The sequence below is a fragment of the Electrophorus electricus genome, chromosome 3, assembly GCF_041902795.1.
Source record: "Electrophorus electricus isolate QZ-2024a chromosome 3, ASM4190279v1, whole genome shotgun sequence".
Taxonomy (NCBI): Eukaryota; Metazoa; Chordata; class Actinopteri; order Gymnotiformes; family Gymnotidae; genus Electrophorus; species Electrophorus electricus.
In genome coordinates, this window is record NC_137499.1 from 9,945,895 (window position 1) to 9,964,360 (window position 18,466).

The window sequence follows — 18,466 nt, forward strand, 5'->3', positions numbered from 1 at the left end:
AAGAGGAGAAAGTCTAACCACACGTAATTCAGATAATCGATACAAATGGACGGAACATGCGTAAACAAGCTCATAATATAAGAAACCCAGGGCTGGTAATTATATATGATGGTGTTTCGTGGACAAAAAGACCAAATCTATGTATGAAGTTGGTCTTAATATTGCATCATTTGCTCTGCTGCTGGTTGCGACATACAAGAAACCCAACAAAAGGTCATTCAGAGAAGAGCAAGCAGAAAAGCGATATTGACCCTGATGCTCCTTTCTCGTTGCAGTGGCTCCTCGTTACACCAGAAGTCATCAAACAGGACAAGGTTGTGTGAATTTATTTTCAGAGAAGTGGAAGAAATACTGGGACTCTCTTTTCTCTGTGATACGATCGGTAAGCGCGCTCGGCTGTTAAGCGAAAGGATAATGGAGTTCCTCCTTTACATTTGCGAGCCAAAAGCGTCTTCTGTTAGTCCCTTTGTTGAGTGAATCCATTTTAACTGGGTGTTCAACGTCATTAGAACTGTATTTTTAAGAGGAGAAAGTCCAACCACACGTAATTCAGATAATCGATACAAATGGACGGAACATGCGTAAACAAGCTCATAATATAAGAAACCCAGGGCTGGTAATTATATATGATGGTGTTTCGTGGACAAAAAGACCAAATCTATGTATGAAGTTGGTCTTAATATTGCATCATTTGCTCTGCTGCTGGTTGCGACATACAAGAAACCCAACAAAAGGTCATTCAGAGAAGAGCAAGCAGAAAAGCGATATTGACCCTGATGCTCCTTTCTCGTTGCAGTGGCTCCTCGTTACACCAGAAGTCATCAAACAGGACAAGGTTGTGGGAATTTATTTTCATAGAAGTGGAAGAAATACTGGGACTTTGTTTTCTCTGTGATGCGATCGGTAAGCGCGCTCGGCTCTTAAGCGAAAGGATGATGGAGTTCCTCCTTTACATTTGCGAGCCAAAAGCGTCTTCTGTTAGTCCCTTTGTTGAGTGAATCCATTTTAACTGGGTGTTCAACGTCATTAGAACTGTATTTTTAAGAGGAGAAAGTCTAACCACACGTAATTCAGATAATCGATACAAATGGACGGAACATGCGTAAACAAGCTCATAATATAAGAAACCCAGGGCTGGTAATTATATATGATGGTGTTTCGTGGACAAAAAGACCAAATCTATGTATGAAGTTGGTCTTAATATTGCATCATTTGCTCTGCTGCTGGTTGCGACATACAAGAAACCCAACAAAAGGTCATTCAGAGAAGAGCAAGCAGAAAAGCGATATTGACCCTGATGCTCCTTTCTCGTTGCAGTGGCTCCTCGTTACACCAGAAGTCATCAAACAGGACAAGGTTGTGGGAATTTATTTTCATAGAAGTGGAAGAAATACTGGGACTCTCTTTTCTCTGTGATACGATCGGTAAGCGCGCTCGGCTGTTAAGCGAAAGGATAATGGAGTTCCTCCTTTACATTTGCGAGCCAAAAGCGTCTTCTGTTAGTCCCTTTGTTGAGTGAATCCATTTTAACTGGGTGTTCAACGTCATTAGAACTGTATTTTTAAGAGGAGAAAGTCTAACCACACGTAATTCAGATAATCGATACAAATGGACGGAACATGCGTAAACAAGCTCATAATATAAGAAACCCAGGGCTGGTAATTATATATGATGGTGTTTCGTGGACAAAAAGACCAAATCTATGTATGAAGTTGGTCTTAATATTGCATCATTTGCTCTGCTGCTGGTTGCGACATACAAGAAACCCAACAAAAGGTCATTCAGAGAAGAGCAAGCAGAAAAGCGATATTGACCCTGATGCTCCTTTCTCGTTGCAGTGGCTCCTCGTTACACCAGAAGTCATCAAACAGGACAAGGTTGTGGGAATTTATTTTCATAGAAGTGGAAGAAATACTGGGACTCTCTTTTCTCTGCGATACGATCGGTAAGCGCGCTCGGCTGTTAAGCGAAAGGATAATGGAGTTCCTCCTTTACATTTGCGAGCCAAAAGCGTCTTCTGTTAGTCCCTTTGTTGAGTGAATCCATTTTAACTGGGTGTTCAACGTCATTAGAACTGTATTTTTAAGAGGAGAAAGTCTAACCACACGTAATTCAGATAATCGATACAAATGGACGGAACATGCGTAAACAAGCTCATAATATAAGAAACCCAGGGCTGGTAATTATATATGATGGTGTTTCGTGGACAAAAAGACCAAATCTATGTATGAAGTTGGTCTTAATATTGCATCATTTGCTCTGCTGCTGGTTGCGACATACAAGAAACCCAACAAAAGGTCATTCAGAGAAGAGCAAGCAGAAAAGCGATATTGACCCTGATGCTCCTTTCTCGTTGCAGTGGCTCCTCGTTACACCAGAAGTCATCAAACAGGACAAGGTTGTGGGAATTTATTTTCATAGAAGTGGAAGAAATACTGGGACTCTCTTTTCTCTGTGATACGATCGGTAAGCGCGCTCGACTGTTAAGCGAAAGGATAATGGAGTTCCTCCTTTACATTTGCGAGCCAAAAGTGTCTTCTGTTAGTCCCTTTGTTGAGTGAATCCATTTTAACTGGGTGTTCAACGTCATTAGAACTGTATTTTTAAGAGGAGAAAGTCTAACCACACGTAATTCAGATAATCGATACAAATGGACGGAACATGCGTAAACAAGCTCATAATATAAGAAACCCAGGGCTGGTAATTATATATGATGGTGTTTCGTGGACAAAAAGACCAAATCTATGTATGAAGTTGGTCTTAATATTGCATCATTTGCTCTGCTGCTGGTTGCGACATACAAGAAACCCAACAAAACGTCATTCAGAGAAGAGCAAGCAGAAAAGCGATATTGACCCTGATGCTCCTTTCTCGTTGCAGTGGCTCCTCGTTACACCAGAAGTCAAAAACAGGACAAGGTTGTGGGAATTTATTTTCATAGAAGTGGAAGAAATACTGGGACTCTCTTTTCTCTGCGATACGATCGGTAAGCGCGCTCGGCTGTTAAGCGAAAGGATAATGGAGTTCCTCCTTTACATTTGCGAGCCAAAAGCGTCTTCTGTTAGTCCCTTTGTTGAGTGAATCCATTTTAACTGGGTGTTCAACGTCATTAGAACTGTATTTTTAAGAGGAGAAAGTCTAACCACACGTAATTCAGATAATCGATACAAATGGACGGAACATGCGTAAACAAGCTCATAATATAAGAAACCCAGGCTGGTAATTATATATGATGGTGTTTCGTGGACAAAAAGACCAAATCTATGTATGAAGTTGGTCTTAATATTGCATCATTTGCTCTGCTGCTGGTTGCGACATACAAGAAACCCAACAAAAGGTCATTCAGAGAAGAGCAAGCAGAAAAGCGATATTGACCCTGATGCTCCTTTCTCGTTGCAGTGGCTCCTCGTTACACCAGAAGTCATCAAACAGGACAAGGTTGTGGGAATTTATTTTCATAGAAGTGGAAGAAATACTGGGACTCTCTTTTCTCTGTGATACGATCGGTAAGCGCGCTCGGCTGTTAAGCGAAAGGATAATGGAGTTCCTCCTTTACATTTGCGAGCCAAAAGCGTCTTCTGTTAGTCCCTTTGTTGAGTGAATCCATTTTAACTGGGTGTTCAACGTCATTAGAACTGTATTTTTAAGAGGAGAAAGTCTAACCACACGTAATTCAGATAATCGATACAAATGGACGGAACATGCGTAAACAAGCTCATAATATAAGAAACCCAGGGCTGGTAATTATATATGATGGTGTTTCGTGGACAAAAAGACCAAATCTATGTATGAAGTTGGTCTTAATATTGCATCATTTGCTCTGCTGCTGGTTGCGACATACAAGAAACCCAACAAAAGGTCATTCAGAGAAGAGCAAGCAGAAAAGCGATATTGACCCTGATGCTCCTTTCTCGTTGCAGTGGCTCCTCGTTACACCAGAAGTCATCAAACAGGACAAGGTTGTGGGAATTTATTTTCATAGAAGTGGAAGAAATACTGGGACTCTCTTTTCTCTGTGATACGATCGGTAAGCGCGCTCGGCTGTTAAGCGAAAGGATAATGGAGTTCCTCCTTTACATTTGCGAGCCAAAAGCGTCTTCTGTTAGTCCCTTTGTTGAGTGAATCCATTTTAACTGGGTGTTCAACGTCATTAGAACTGTATTTTTAAGAGGAGAAAGTCTAACCACACGTAATTCAGATAATCGATACAAATGGACGGAACATGCGTAAACAAGCTCATAATATAAGAAACCCAGGGCTGGTAATTATATATGATGGTGTTTCGTGGACAAAAAGACCAAATCTATGTATGAAGTTGGTCTTAATATTGCATCATTTGCTCTGCTGCTGGTTGCGACATACAAGAAACCCAACAAAAGGTCATTCAGAGAAGAGCAAGCAGAAAAGCGATATTGACCCTGATGCTCCTTTCTCGTTGCAGTGGCTCCTCGTTACACCAGAAGTCATCAAACAGGACAAGGTTGTGGGAATTTATTTTCATAGAAGTGGAAGAAATACTGGGACTCTCTTTTCTCTGTGATACGATCGGTAAGCGCGCTCGGCTGTTAAGCGAAAGGATAATGGAGTTCCTCCTTTACATTTGCGAGCCAAAAGCGTCTTCTGTTAGTCCCTTTGTTGAGTGAATCCATTTTAACTGGGTGTTCAACGTCATTAGAACTGTATTTTTAAGAGGAGAAAGTCTAACCACACGTAATTCAGATAATCGATACAAATGGACGGAACATGCGTAAACAAGCTCATAATATAAGAAACCCAGGGCTGGTAATTATATATGATGGTGTTTCGTGGACAAAAAGACCAAATCTATGTATGAAGTTGGTCTTAATATTGCATCATTTGCTCTGCTGCTGGTTGCGACATACAAGAAACCCAACAAAAGGTCATTCAGAGAAGAGCAAGCAGAAAAGCGATATTGACCCTGATGCTCCTTTCTCGTTGCAGTGGCTCCTCGTTACACCAGAAGTCATCAAACAGGACAAGGTTGTGGGAATTTATTTTCATAGAAGTGGAAGAAATACTGGGACTCTCTTTTCTCTGCGATACGATCGGTAAGCGCGCTCGGCTGTTAAGCGAAAGGATAATGGAGTTCCTCCTTTACATTTGCGAGCCAAAAGCGTCTTCTGTTAGTCCCTTTGTTGAGTGAATCCATTTTAACTGGGTGTTCAACGTCATTAGAACTGTATTTTTAAGAGGAGAAAGTCTAACCACACGTAATTCAGATAATCGATACAAATGGACGGAACATGCGTAAACAAGCTCATAATATAAGAAACCCAGGGCTGGTAATTATATATGATGGTGTTTCGTGGACAAAAAGACCAAATCTATGTATGAAGTTGGTCTTAATATTGCATCATTTGCTCTGCTGCTGGTTGCGACATACAAGAAACCCAACAAAAGGTCATTCAGAGAAGAGCAAGCAGAAAAGCGATATTGACCCTGATGCTCCTTTCTCGTTGCAGTGGCTCCTCGTTACACCAGAAGTCATCAAACAGGACAAGGTTGTGGGAATTTATTTTCATAGAAGTGGAAGAAATACTGGGACTCTCTTTTCTCTGTGATACGATCGGTAAGCGCGCTCGACTGTTAAGCGAAAGGATAATGGAGTTCCTCCTTTACATTTGCGAGCCAAAAGTGTCTTCTGTTAGTCCCTTTGTTGAGTGAATCCATTTTAACTGGGTGTTCAACGTCATTAGAACTGTATTTTTAAGAGGAGAAAGTCTAACCACACGTAATTCAGATAATCGATACAAATGGACGGAACATGCGTAAACAAGCTCATAATATAAGAAACCCAGGGCTGGTAATTATATATGATGGTGTTTCGTGGACAAAAAGACCAAATCTATGTATGAAGTTGGTCTTAATATTGCATCATTTGCTCTGCTGCTGGTTGCGACATACAAGAAACCCAACAAAACGTCATTCAGAGAAGAGCAAGCAGAAAAGCGATATTGACCCTGATGCTCCTTTCTCGTTGCAGTGGCTCCTCGTTACACCAGAAGTCAAAAACAGGACAAGGTTGTGGGAATTTATTTTCATAGAAGTGGAAGAAATACTGGGACTCTCTTTTCTCTGTGATACGATCGGTAAGCGCGCTCGGCTGTTAAGCGAAAGGATAATGGAGTTCCTCCTTTACATTTGCGAGCCAAAAGCGTCTTCTGTTAGTCCCTTTGTTGAGTGAATCCATTTTAACTGGGTGTTCAACGTCATTAGAACTGTATTTTTAAGAGGAGAAAGTCTAACCACACGTAATTCAGATAATCGATACAAATGGACGGAACATGCGTAAACAAGCTCATAATATAAGAAACCCAGGCTGGTAATTATATATGATGGTGTTTCGTGGACAAAAAGACCAAATCTATGTATGAAGTTGGTCTTAATATTGCATCATTTGCTCTGCTGCTGGTTGCGACATACAAGAAACCCAACAAAAGGTCATTCAGAGAAGAGCAAGCAGAAAAGCGATATTGACCCTGATGCTCCTTTCTCGTTGCAGTGGCTCCTCGTTACACCAGAAGTCATCAAACAGGACAAGGTTGTGGGAATTTATTTTCATAGAAGTGGAAGAAATACTGGGACTCTCTTTTCTCTGTGATACGATCGGTAAGCGCGCTCGGCTGTTAAGCGAAAGGATAATGGAGTTCCTCCTTTACATTTGCGAGCCAAAAGCGTCTTCTGTTAGTCCCTTTGTTGAGTGAATCCATTTTAACTGGGTGTTCAACGTCATTAGAACTGTATTTTTAAGAGGAGAAAGTCTAACCACACGTAATTCAGATAATCGATACAAATGGACGGAACATGCGTAAACAAGCTCATAATATAAGAAACCCAGGGCTGGTAATTATATATGATGGTGTTTCGTGGACAAAAAGACCAAATCTATGTATGAAGTTGGTCTTAATATTGCATCATTTGCTCTGCTGCTGGTTGCGACATACAAGAAACCCAACAAAAGGTCATTCAGAGAAGAGCAAGCAGAAAAGCGATATTGACCCTGATGCTCCTTTCTCGTTGCAGTGGCTCCTCGTTACACCAGAAGTCATCAAACAGGACAAGGTTGTGGGAATTTATTTTCATAGAAGTGGAAGAAATACTGGGACTCTCTTTTCTCTGTGATACGATCGGTAAGCGCGCTCGGCTGTTAAGCGAAAGGATAATGGAGTTCCTCCTTTACATTTGCGAGCCAAAAGCGTCTTCTGTTAGTCCCTTTGTTGAGTGAATCCATTTTAATTGGGTGTTCAACGTCATTAGAACTGTATTTTTAAGAGGAGAAAGTCTAACCACACGTAATTCAGATAATCGATACAAATGGACGGAACATGCGTAAACAAGCTCATAATATAAGAAACCCAGGGCTGGTAATTATATATGATGGTGTTTCGTGGACAAAAAGACCAAATCTATGTATGAAGTTGGTCTTAATATTGCATCATTTGCTCTGCTGCTGGTTGCGACATACAAGAAACCCAACAAAAGGTCATTCAGAGAAGAGCAAGCAGAAAAGCGATATTGACCCTGATGCTCCTTTCTCGTTGCAGTGGCTCCTCGTTACACCAGAAGTCATCAAACAGGACAAGGTTGTGGGAATTTATTTTCATAGAAGTGGAAGAAATACTGGGACTCTCTTTTCTCTGTGATACGATCGGTAAGCGCGCTCGGCTGTTAAGCGAAAGGATAATGGAGTTCCTCCTTTACATTTGCGAGCCAAAAGCGTCTTCTGTTAGTCCCTTTGTTGAGTGAATCCATTTTAACTGGGTGTTCAACGTCATTAGAACTGTATTTTTAAGAGGAGAAAGTCTAACCACACGTAATTCAGATAATCGATACAAATGGACGGAACATGCGTAAACAAGCTCATAATATAAGAAACCCAGGGCTGGTAATTATATATGATGGTGTTTCGTGGACAAAAAGACCAAATCTATGTATGAAGTTGGTCTTAATATTGCATCATTTGCTCTGCTGCTGGTTGCGACATACAAGAAACCCAACAAAAGGTCATTCAGAGAAGAGGAAGAAATACTGGGACTTTGTTTTCTCTGTGATGCGATCGGTAAGCGCGCTCGGCTCTTAAGCGAAAGGATGATGGAGTTCCTCCTTTACATTTGGTCTTAATATTGCATCATTTGCTCAGCTGCTGGCGTGAACTGTATAAACAGTAACACATGTCTCTGTGCCGCAATAGGTTAGCGCGTTGGGCTGTTAACCGAAAGGATGGTGGTTCAAGCCCACCCAGGGACGCTGACCGGGTAGTTGCTGTGTTTTGTTTTTTCACTAGCAAAGTCTTAGATTGCTTGAAATAGTTCTACTCAACTCTGAAAGACAAAGAGAGATAACATCACTCCCAACGTGGGGCTTGAACCCACAACCCTGAGATTAAGAGTCTCATGCTCTACCGACTGAGCTAGCCAGGCAACCGTACTCTGCTTTTTCACGCGTTTGCTCTCGCAGCCCATTAACGCTGATATGTTCAGCTGGACGTTAGCGATGCTTGCGGTGTGTTGCACAGAGTCAAGAAATTTAACATTAAAAGCATACTTAACCTGGTGCTCGCGCTCTGGTGATCTGCAGCTTGGGAGTCTCAAGTACCAATAACTCAGCTAACACCTGTTCCATTCATGTGCCTAATAATGGAGTGCCTCCTTCTAAGATTTTAACCCCTTTCATTTACACTTGGGAGTGTAAAGCAGTAGAAAAGGGATATTGACCCTGATGCTGCTTTCTCTTTGCAGTGGCTCGTCGTTACTTCAAAAGCAATGGAACAGCAATCGCATCACAGAGAAAACAAAGTTGTGTGAATTTATTTTCAGAGAAGTGGAAGAAATACTGGGACTCTCTTTTCTCTGTGATACGATCGGTAAGCGCGCTCGGCTGTTAAGCGAAAGGATAATGGAGTTCCTCCTTTACATTTGCGAGCCAAAAGCGTCTTCTGTTAGTCCCTTTGTTGAGTGAATCCATTTTAACTGGGTGTTCAACGTCATTAGAACTGTATTTTTAAGAGGAGAAAGTCTAACCACACGTAATTCAGATAATCGATACAAATGGACGGAACATGCGTAAACAAGCTCATAATATAAGAAACCCAGGGCTGGTAATTATATATGATGGTGTTTCGTGGACAAAAAGACCAAATCTATGTATGAAGTTGGTCTTAATATTGCATCATTTGCTCTGCTGCTGGTTGCGACATACAAGAAACCCAACAAAAGGTCATTCAGAGAAGAGCAAGCAGAAAAGCGATATTGACCCTGATGCTCCTTTCTCGTTGCAGTGGCTCCTCGTTACACCAGAAGTCATCAAACAGGACAAGGTTGTGGGAATTTATTTTCATAGAAGTGGAAGAAATACTGGGACTCTCTTTTCTCTGTGATACGATCGGTAAGCGCGCTCGGCTGTTAAGCGAAAGGATAATGGAGTTCCTCCTTTACATTTGCGAGCCAAAAGCGTCTTCTGTTAGTCCCTTTGTTGAGTGAATCCATTTTAACTGGGTGTTCAACGTCATTAGAACTGTATTTTTAAGAGGAGAAAGTCTAACCACACGTAATTCAGATAATCGATACAAATGGACGGAACATGCGTAAACAAGCTCATAATATAAGAAACCCAGGGCTGGTAATTATATATGATGGTGTTTCGTGGACAAAAAGACCAAATCTATGTATGAAGTTGGTCTTAATATTGCATCATTTGCTCTGCTGCTGGTTGCGACATACAAGAAACCCAACAAAAGGTCATTCAGAGAAGAGCAAGCAGAAAAGCGATATTGACCCTGATGCTCCTTTCTCGTTGCAGTGGCTCCTCGTTACACCAGAAGTCATCAAACAGGACAAGGTTGTGGGAATTTATTTTCATAGAAGTGGAAGAAATACTGGGACTCTCTTTTCTCTGTGATACGATCGGTAAGCGCGCTCGGCTGTTAAGCGAAAGGATAATGGAGTTCCTCCTTTACATTTGCGAGCCAAAAGCGTCTTCTGTTAGTCCCTTTGTTGAGTGAATCCATTTTAACTGGGTGTTCAACGTCATTAGAACTGTATTTTTAAGAGGAGAAAGTCTAACCACACGTAATTCAGATAATCGATACAAATGGACGGAACATGCGTAAACAAGCTCATAATATAAGAAACCCAGGGCTGGTAATTATATATGATGGTGTTTCGTGGACAAAAAGACCAAATCTATGTATGAAGTTGGTCTTAATATTGCATCATTTGCTCTGCTGCTGGTTGCGACATACAAGAAACCCAACAAAAGGTCATTCAAGAGAAGAGCAAGCAGAAAAGCGATATTGACCCTGATGCTCCTTTCTCGTTGCAGTGGCTCCTCGTTACACCAGAAGTCATCAAACAGGACAAGGTTGTGGGAATTTATTTTCATAGAAGTGGAAGAAATACTGGGACTTTGTTTTCTCTGTGATGCGATCGGTAAGCGCGCTCGGCTCTTAAGCGAAAGGATGATGGAGTTCCTCCTTTACATTTGGTCTTAATATTGCATCATTTGCTCAGCTGCTGGCGTGAACTGTATAAACAGTAACACATGTCTCTGTGCCGCAATAGGTTAGCGCGTTGGGCTGTTAACCGAAAGGATGGTGGTTCAAGCCCACCCAGGGACGCTGACCGGGTAGTTGCTGTGTTTTGTTTTTTCACTAGCAAAGTCTTAGATTGCTTGAAATAGTTCTACTCAACTCTGAAAGACAAAGAGAGATAACATCACTCCCAACGTGGGGCTTGAACCCACGACCCTGAGATTAAGAGTCTCATGCTCTACCGACTGAGCTAGCCAGGCAACCGTACTCTGCTTTTTCACGCGTTTGCTCTCGCAGCCCATTAACGCTGATATGTTCAGCTGGACGTTAGCGATGCTTGCGGTGTGTTGCACAGAGTCAAGAAATTTAACATTAAAAGCATACTTAACCTGGTGCTCGCGCTCTGGTGATCTGCAGCTTGGGAGTCTCAAGTACCAATAACTCAGCTAACACCTGTTCCATTCATGTGCCTAATAATGGAGTGCCTCCTTCTAAGATTTTAACCCCTTTCATTTACACTTGGGAGTGTAAAGCAGTAGAAAAGGGATATTGACCCTGATGCTGCTTTCTCTTTGCAGTGGCTCGTCGTTACTTCAAAAGCAATGGAACAGCAATCGCATCACAGAGAAAACAAAGTTGTGTGAATTTATTTTCAGAGAAGTGGAAGAAATACTGGGACTCTCTTTTCTCTGTGATACGATCGGTAAGCGCGCTCGGCTGTTAAGCGAAAGGATAATGGAGTTCCTCCTTTACATTTGCGAGCCAAAAGCGTCTTCTGTTAGTCCCTTTGTTGAGTGAATCCATTTTAACTGGGTGTTCAACGTCATTAGAACTGTATTTTTAAGAGGAGAAAGTCTAACCACACGTAATTCAGATAATCGATACAAATGGACGGAACATGCGTAAACAAGCTCATAATATAAGAAACCCAGGGCTGGTAATTATATATGATGGTGTTTCGTGGACAAAAAGACCAAATCTATGTATGAAGTTGGTCTTAATATTGCATCATTTGCTCTGCTGCTGGTTGCGACATACAAGAAACCCAACAAAAGGTCATTCAGAGAAGAGCAAGCAGAAAAGCGATATTGACCCTGATGCTCCTTTCTCGTTGCAGTGGCTCCTCGTTACACCAGAAGTCATCAAACAGGACAAGGTTGTGGGAATTTATTTTCATAGAAGTGGAAGAAATACTGGGACTCTCTTTTCTCTGTGATACGATCGGTAAGCGCGCTCGGCTGTTAAGCGAAAGGATAATGGAGTTCCTCCTTTACATTTGCGAGCCAAAAGCGTCTTCTGTTAGTCCCTTTGTTGAGTGAATCCATTTTAACTGGGTGTTCAACGTCATTAGAACTGTATTTTTAAGAGGAGAAAGTCTAACCACACGTAATTCAGATAATCGATACAAATGGACGGAACATGCGTAAACAAGCTCATAATATAAGAAACCCAGGGCTGGTAATTATATATGATGGTGTTTCGTGGACAAAAAGACCAAATCTATGTATGAAGTTGGTCTTAATATTGCATCATTTGCTCTGCTGCTGGTTGCGACATACAAGAAACCCAACAAAAGGTCATTCAGAGAAGAGCAAGCAGAAAAGCGATATTGACCCTGATGCTCCTTTCTCGTTGCAGTGGCTCCTCGTTACACCAGAAGTCATCAAACAGGACAAGGTTGTGGGAATTTATTTTCATAGAAGTGGAAGAAATACTGGGACTCTCTTTTCTCTGTGATACGATCGGTAAGCGCGCTCGGCTGTTAAGCGAAAGGATAATGGAGTTCCTCCTTTACATTTGCGAGCCAAAAGCGTCTTCTGTTAGTCCCTTTGTTGAGTGAATCCATTTTAACTGGGTGTTCAACGTCATTAGAACTGTATTTTTAAGAGGAGAAAGTCTAACCACACGTAATTCAGATAATCGATACAAATGGACGGAACATGCGTAAACAAGCTCATAATATAAGAAACCCAGGGCTGGTAATTATATATGATGGTGTTTCGTGGACAAAAAGACCAAATCTATGTATGAAGTTGGTCTTAATATTGCATCATTTGCTCTGCTGCTGGTTGCGACATACAAGAAACCCAACAAAAGGTCATTCAAGAGAAGAGCAAGCAGAAAAGCGATATTGACCCTGATGCTCCTTTCTCGTTGCAGTGGCTCCTCGTTACACCAGAAGTCATCAAACAGGACAAGGTTGTGGGAATTTATTTTCATAGAAGTGGAAGAAATACTGGGACTTTGTTTTCTCTGTGATGCGATCGGTAAGCGCGCTCGGCTCTTAAGCGAAAGGATGATGGAGTTCCTCCTTTACATTTGGTCTTAATATTGCATCATTTGCTCAGCTGCTGGCGTGAACTGTATAAACAGTAACACATGTCTCTGTGCCGCAATAGGTTAGCGCGTTGGGCTGTTAACCGAAAGGATGGTGGTTCAAGCCCACCCAGGGACGCTGACCGGGTAGTTGCTGTGTTTTGTTTTTTCACTAGCAAAGTCTTAGATTGCTTGAAATAGTTCTACTCAACTCTGAAAGACAAAGAGAGATAACATCACTCCCAACGTGGGGCTTGAACCCACGACCCTGAGATTAAGAGTCTCATGCTCTACCGACTGAGCTAGCCAGGCAACCGTACTCTGCTTTTTCACGCGTTTGCTCTCGCAGCCCATTAACGCTGATATGTTCAGCTGGACGTTAGCGATGCTTGCGGTGTGTTGCACAGAGTCAAGAAATTTAACATTAAAAGCATACTTAACCTGGTGCTCGCGCTCTGGTGATCTGCAGCTTGGGAGTCTCAAGTACCAATAACTCAGCTAACACCTGTTCCATTCATGTGCCTAATAATGGAGTGCCTCCTTCTAAGATTTTAACCCCTTTCATTTACACTTGGGAGTGTAAAGCAGTAGAAAAGGGATATTGACCCTGATGCTGCTTTCTCTTTGCAGTGGCTCGTCGTTACTTCAAAAGCAATGGAACAGCAATCGCATCACAGAGAAAACAAAGTTGTGTGAATTTATTTTCAGAGAAGTGGAAGAAATACTGGGACTCTCTTTTCTCTGTGATACGATCGGTAAGCGCGCTCGGCTGTTAAGCGAAAGGATAATGGAGTTCCTCCTTTACATTTGCGAGCCAAAAGCGTCTTCTGTTAGTCCCTTTGTTGAGTGAATCCATTTTAACTGGGTGTTCAACGTCATTAGAACTGTATTTTTAAGAGGAGAAAGTCTAACCACACGTAATTCAGATAATCGATACAAATGGACGGAACATGCGTAAACAAGCTCATAATATAAGAAACCCAGGGCTGGTAATTATATATGATGGTGTTTCGTGGACAAAAAGACCAAATCTATGTATGAAGTTGGTCTTAATATTGCATCATTTGCTCTGCTGCTGGTTGCGACATACAAGAAACCCAACAAAAGGTCATTCAGAGAAGAGCAAGCAGAAAAGCGATATTGACCCTGATGCTCCTTTCTCGTTGCAGTGGCTCCTCGTTACACCAGAAGTCATCAAACAGGACAAGGTTGTGGGAATTTATTTTCATAGAAGTGGAAGAAATACTGGGACTCTCTTTTCTCTGTGATACGATCGGTAAGCGCGCTCGGCTGTTAAGCGAAAGGATAATGGAGTTCCTCCTTTACATTTGCGAGCCAAAAGCGTCTTCTGTTAGTCCCTTTGTTGAGTGAATCCATTTTAACTGGGTGTTCAACGTCATTAGAACTGTATTTTTAAGAGGAGAAAGTCTAACCACACGTAATTCAGATAATCGATACAAATGGACGGAACATGCGTAAACAAGCTCATAATATAAGAAACCCAGGGCTGGTAATTATATATGATGGTGTTTCGTGGACAAAAAGACCAAATCTATGTATGAAGTTGGTCTTAATATTGCATCATTTGCTCTGCTGCTGGTTGCGACATTCAAGAAACCCAACAAAAGGTCATTCAGAGAAGAGCAAGCAGAAAAGCGATATTGACCCTGATGCTCCTTTCTCGTTGCAGTGGCTCCTCGTTACACCAGAAGTCATCAAACAGGACAAGGTTGTGGGAATTTATTTTCATAGAAGTGGAAGAAATACTGGGACTCTCTTTTCTCTGTGATACGATCGGTAAGCGCGCTCGGCTGTTAAGCGAAAGGATAATGGAGTTCCTCCTTTACATTTGCGAGCCAAAAGCGTCTTCTGTTAGTCCCTTTGTTGAGTGAATCCATTTTAACTGGGTGTTCAACGTCATTAGAACTGTATTTTTAAGAGGAGAAAGTCTAACCACACGTAATTCAGATAATCGATACAAATGGACGGAACATGCGTAAACAAGCTCATAATATAAGAAACCCAGGGCTGGTAATTATATATGATGGTGTTTCGTGGACAAAAAGACCAAATCTATGTATGAAGTTGGTCTTAATATTGCATCATTTGCTCTGCTGCTGGTTGCGACATACAAGAAACCCAACAAAAGGTCATTCAAGAGAAGAGCAAGCAGAAAAGCGATATTGACCCTGATGCTCCTTTCTCGTTGCAGTGGCTCCTCGTTACACCAGAAGTCATCAAACAGGACAAGGTTGTGGGAATTTATTTTCATAGAAGTGGAAGAAATACTGGGACTTTGTTTTCTCTGTGATGCGATCGGTAAGCGCGCTCGGCTCTTAAGCGAAAGGATGATGGAGTTCCTCCTTTACATTTGGTCTTAATATTGCATCATTTGCTCAGCTGCTGATGTGAACTGTATAAACAGTAACACATGTCTCTGTGGCGCAATAGGTTAGCGCGTTGGGCTGTTAACCGAAAGGATGGTGGTTCAAGCCCACCCAGGGACGCTGACCGGGTAGTTGCTGTGTTTTGTTTTTTCACTAGCAAAGTCTTAGATTGCTTGAAATGGTTCTACTCAACTCTGAAAGACAAAGAGAGATAACATCACGCCCAACGTGGGGCTTGAACCCACGACCCTGAGATTAAGAGTCTCATGCTCTACCGACTGAGCTAGCCAGGCAACCGTACTCTGCTTTTTCACGCGTTTGCTCTCGCAGCCCATTAACGCTGATATGTTCAGCTGGACGTTAGCGATGCTTGCGGTGTGTTGCACAGAGTCAAGAAATTTAACATTAAAAGCATACTTAACCTGGTGCTCGCGCTCTGGTGATCTGCAGCTTGGGAGTCTCAAGTACCAATAACTCAGCTAACACCTGTTCCATTCATGTGCCTAATAATGGAGTGCCTCCTTCTAAGATTTTAACCCCTTTCATTTACACTTGGGAGTGTAAAGCAGTAGAAAAGGGATATTGACCCTGATGCTGCTTTCTCTTTGCAGTGGCTCGTCGTTACTTCAAAAGCAATGGAACAGCAATCGCATCACAGAGAAAACAAAGTTGTGTGAATTTATTTTCAGAGAAGTGGAAGAAATACTGGGACTCTCTTTTCTCTGTGATACGATCGGTAAGCGCGCTCGGCTGTTAAGCGAAAGGATAATGGAGTTCCTCCTTTACATTTGCGAGCCAAAAGCGTCTTCTGTTAGTCCCTTTGTTGAGTGAATCCATTTTAACTGGGTGTTCAACGTCATTAGAACTGTATTTTTAAGAGGAGAAAGTCTAACCACACGTAATTCAGATAATCGATACAAATGGACGGAACATGCGTAAACAAGCTCATAATATAAGAAACCCAGGGCTGGTAATTATATATGATGGTGTTTCGTGGACAAAAAGACCAAATCTATGTATGAAGTTGGTCTTAATATTGCATCATTTGCTCTGCTGCTGGTTGCGACATACAAGAAACCCAACAAAAGGTCATTCAGAGAAGAGCAAGCAGAAAAGCGATATTGACCCTGATGCTCCTTTCTCGTTGCAGTGGCTCCTCGTTACACCAGAAGTCATCAAACAGGACAAGGTTGTGGGAATTTATTTTCATAGAAGTGGAAGAAATACTGGGACTCTCTTTTCTCTGTGATACGATCGGTAAGCGCGCTCGGCTGTTAAGCGAAAGGATAATGGAGTTCCTCCTTTACATTTGCGAGCCAAAAGCGTCTTCTGTTAGTCCCTTTGTTGAGTGAATCCATTTTAACTGGGTGTTCAACGTCATTAGAACTGTATTTTTAAGAGGAGAAAGTCTAACCACACGTAATTCAGATAATCGATACAAATGGACGGAACATGCGTAAACAAGCTCATAATATAAGAAACCCAGGGCTGGTAATTATATATGATGGTGTTTCGTGGACAAAAAGACCAAATCTATGTATGAAGTTGGTCTTAATATTGCATCATTTGCTCTGCTGCTGGTTGCGACATACAAGAAACCCAACAAAAGGTCATTCAGAGAAGAGCAAGCAGAAAAGCGATATTGACCCTGATGCTCCTTTCTCGTTGCAGTGGCTCCTCGTTACACCAGAAGTCATCAAACAGGACAAGGTTGTGGGAATTTATTTTCATAGAAGTGGAAGAAATACTGGGACTCTCTTTTCTCTGTGATACGATCGGTAAGCGCGCTCGGCTGTTAAGCGAAAGGATAATGGAGTTCCTCCTTTACATTTGCGAGCCAAAAGCGTCTTCTGTTAGTCCCTTTGTTGAGTGAATCCATTTTAACTGGGTGTTCAACGTCATTAGAACTGTATTTTTAAGAGGAGAAAGTCTAACCACACGTAATTCAGATAATCGATACAAATGGACGGAACATGCGTAAACAAGCTCATAATATAAGAAACCCAGGGCTGGTAATTATATATGATGGTGTTTCGTGGACAAAAAGACCAAATCTATGTATGAAGTTGGTCTTAATATTGCATCATTTGCTCTGCTGCTGGTTGCGACATACAAGAAACCCAACAAAAGGTCATTCAAGAGAAGAGCAAGCAGAAAAGCGATATTGACCCTGATGCTCCTTTCTCGTTGCAGTGGCTCCTCGTTACACCAGAAGTCATCAAACAGGACAAGGTTGTGGGAATTTATTTTCATAGAAGTGGAAGAAATACTGGGACTTTGTTTTCTCTGTGATGCGATCGGTAAGCGCGCTCGGCTCTTAAGCGAAAGGATGATGGAGTTCCTCCTTTACATTTGGTCTTAATATTGCACCATTTGCTCAGCTGCTGGCGTGAACTGTATAAACAGTAACACATGTCTCTGTGCCGCAATAGGTTAGCGCGTTGGGCTGTTAACTGAAAGGATGGTGGTTCAAGCCCACCCAGGGACGCTGACCGGGTAGTTGCTGTGTTTTGTTTTTTCACTAGCAAAGTCTTAGATTGCTTGAAATAGTTCTACTCAACTCTGAAAGACAAAGAGAGATAACATCACTCCCAACGTGGGGCTTGAACCCACGACCCTGAGATTAAGAGTCTCATGCTCTACCGACTGAGCTAGCCAGGCAACCGTACTCTGCTTTTTCACGCGTTTGCTCTCGCAGCCCATTAACGCTGATATGTTCAGCTGGACGTTAGCGATGCTTGCGGTGTGTTGCACAGAGTCAAGAAATTTAACATTAAAAGCATACTTAACCTGGTGCTCGCGCTCTGGTGATCTGCAGCTTGGGAGTCTCAAGTACCAATAACTCAGCTAACACCTGTTCCATTCATGTGCCTAATAATGGAGTGCCTCCTTCTAAGATTTTAACCCCTTTCATTTACACTTGGGAGTGTAAAGCAGTAGAAAAGGGATATTGACCCTGATGCTGCTTTCTCTTTGCAGTGGCTCGTCGTTACTTCAAAAGCAATGGAACAGCAATCGCATCACAGAGAAAACAAAGTTGTGTGAATTTATTTTCAGAGAAGTGGAAGAAATACTGGGACTCTCTTTTCTCTGTGATACGATCGGTAAGCGCGCTCGGCTGTTAAGCGAAAGGATAATGGAGTTCCTCCTTTACATTTGCGAGCCAAAAGCGTCTTCTGTTAGTCCCTTTGTTGAGTGAATCCATTTTAACTGG

The 18,466-nt window shown here is 42.0% G+C and overlaps 10 non-coding genes across 10 annotated transcripts; 5 read left to right on the plus strand and 5 right to left on the minus strand.

Annotated features, from left to right (window-relative positions):
• The first annotated feature begins 8,194 nt into the window (after positions 1-8,194).
• trnan-guu (transfer RNA asparagine (anticodon GUU)) lies at positions 8,195-8,268 on the plus strand. Its single transcript has one exon. It is a non-coding gene; the product is annotated as a tRNA-Asn (tRNA).
• A 100-nt stretch (positions 8,269-8,368) lies between these two features.
• On the minus strand, positions 8,369-8,441 carry trnak-cuu (transfer RNA lysine (anticodon CUU)). Its single transcript has one exon. It is a non-coding gene; the product is annotated as a tRNA-Lys (tRNA).
• A 2,121-nt stretch (positions 8,442-10,562) lies between these two features.
• Positions 10,563-10,636, plus strand: trnan-guu (transfer RNA asparagine (anticodon GUU)). Its single transcript has one exon. It is a non-coding gene; the product is annotated as a tRNA-Asn (tRNA).
• A 100-nt stretch (positions 10,637-10,736) lies between these two features.
• On the minus strand, positions 10,737-10,809 carry trnak-cuu (transfer RNA lysine (anticodon CUU)). Its single transcript has one exon. It is a non-coding gene; the product is annotated as a tRNA-Lys (tRNA).
• Positions 10,810-12,930: 2,121 nt separating this feature from the next.
• Positions 12,931-13,004, plus strand: trnan-guu (transfer RNA asparagine (anticodon GUU)). The gene has a single exon. It is a non-coding gene; the product is annotated as a tRNA-Asn (tRNA).
• A 100-nt stretch (positions 13,005-13,104) lies between these two features.
• On the minus strand, positions 13,105-13,177 carry trnak-cuu (transfer RNA lysine (anticodon CUU)). The gene has a single exon. It is a non-coding gene; the product is annotated as a tRNA-Lys (tRNA).
• Positions 13,178-15,298: 2,121 nt separating this feature from the next.
• trnan-guu (transfer RNA asparagine (anticodon GUU)) lies at positions 15,299-15,372 on the plus strand. Its single transcript has one exon. It is a non-coding gene; the product is annotated as a tRNA-Asn (tRNA).
• A 100-nt stretch (positions 15,373-15,472) lies between these two features.
• trnak-cuu (transfer RNA lysine (anticodon CUU)) lies at positions 15,473-15,545 on the minus strand. Its single transcript has one exon. It is a non-coding gene; the product is annotated as a tRNA-Lys (tRNA).
• A 2,121-nt stretch (positions 15,546-17,666) lies between these two features.
• trnan-guu (transfer RNA asparagine (anticodon GUU)) lies at positions 17,667-17,740 on the plus strand. The gene has a single exon. It is a non-coding gene; the product is annotated as a tRNA-Asn (tRNA).
• Positions 17,741-17,840: 100 nt separating this feature from the next.
• Positions 17,841-17,913, minus strand: trnak-cuu (transfer RNA lysine (anticodon CUU)). Its single transcript has one exon. It is a non-coding gene; the product is annotated as a tRNA-Lys (tRNA).
• Positions 17,914-18,466: the final 553 nt, after the last annotated feature.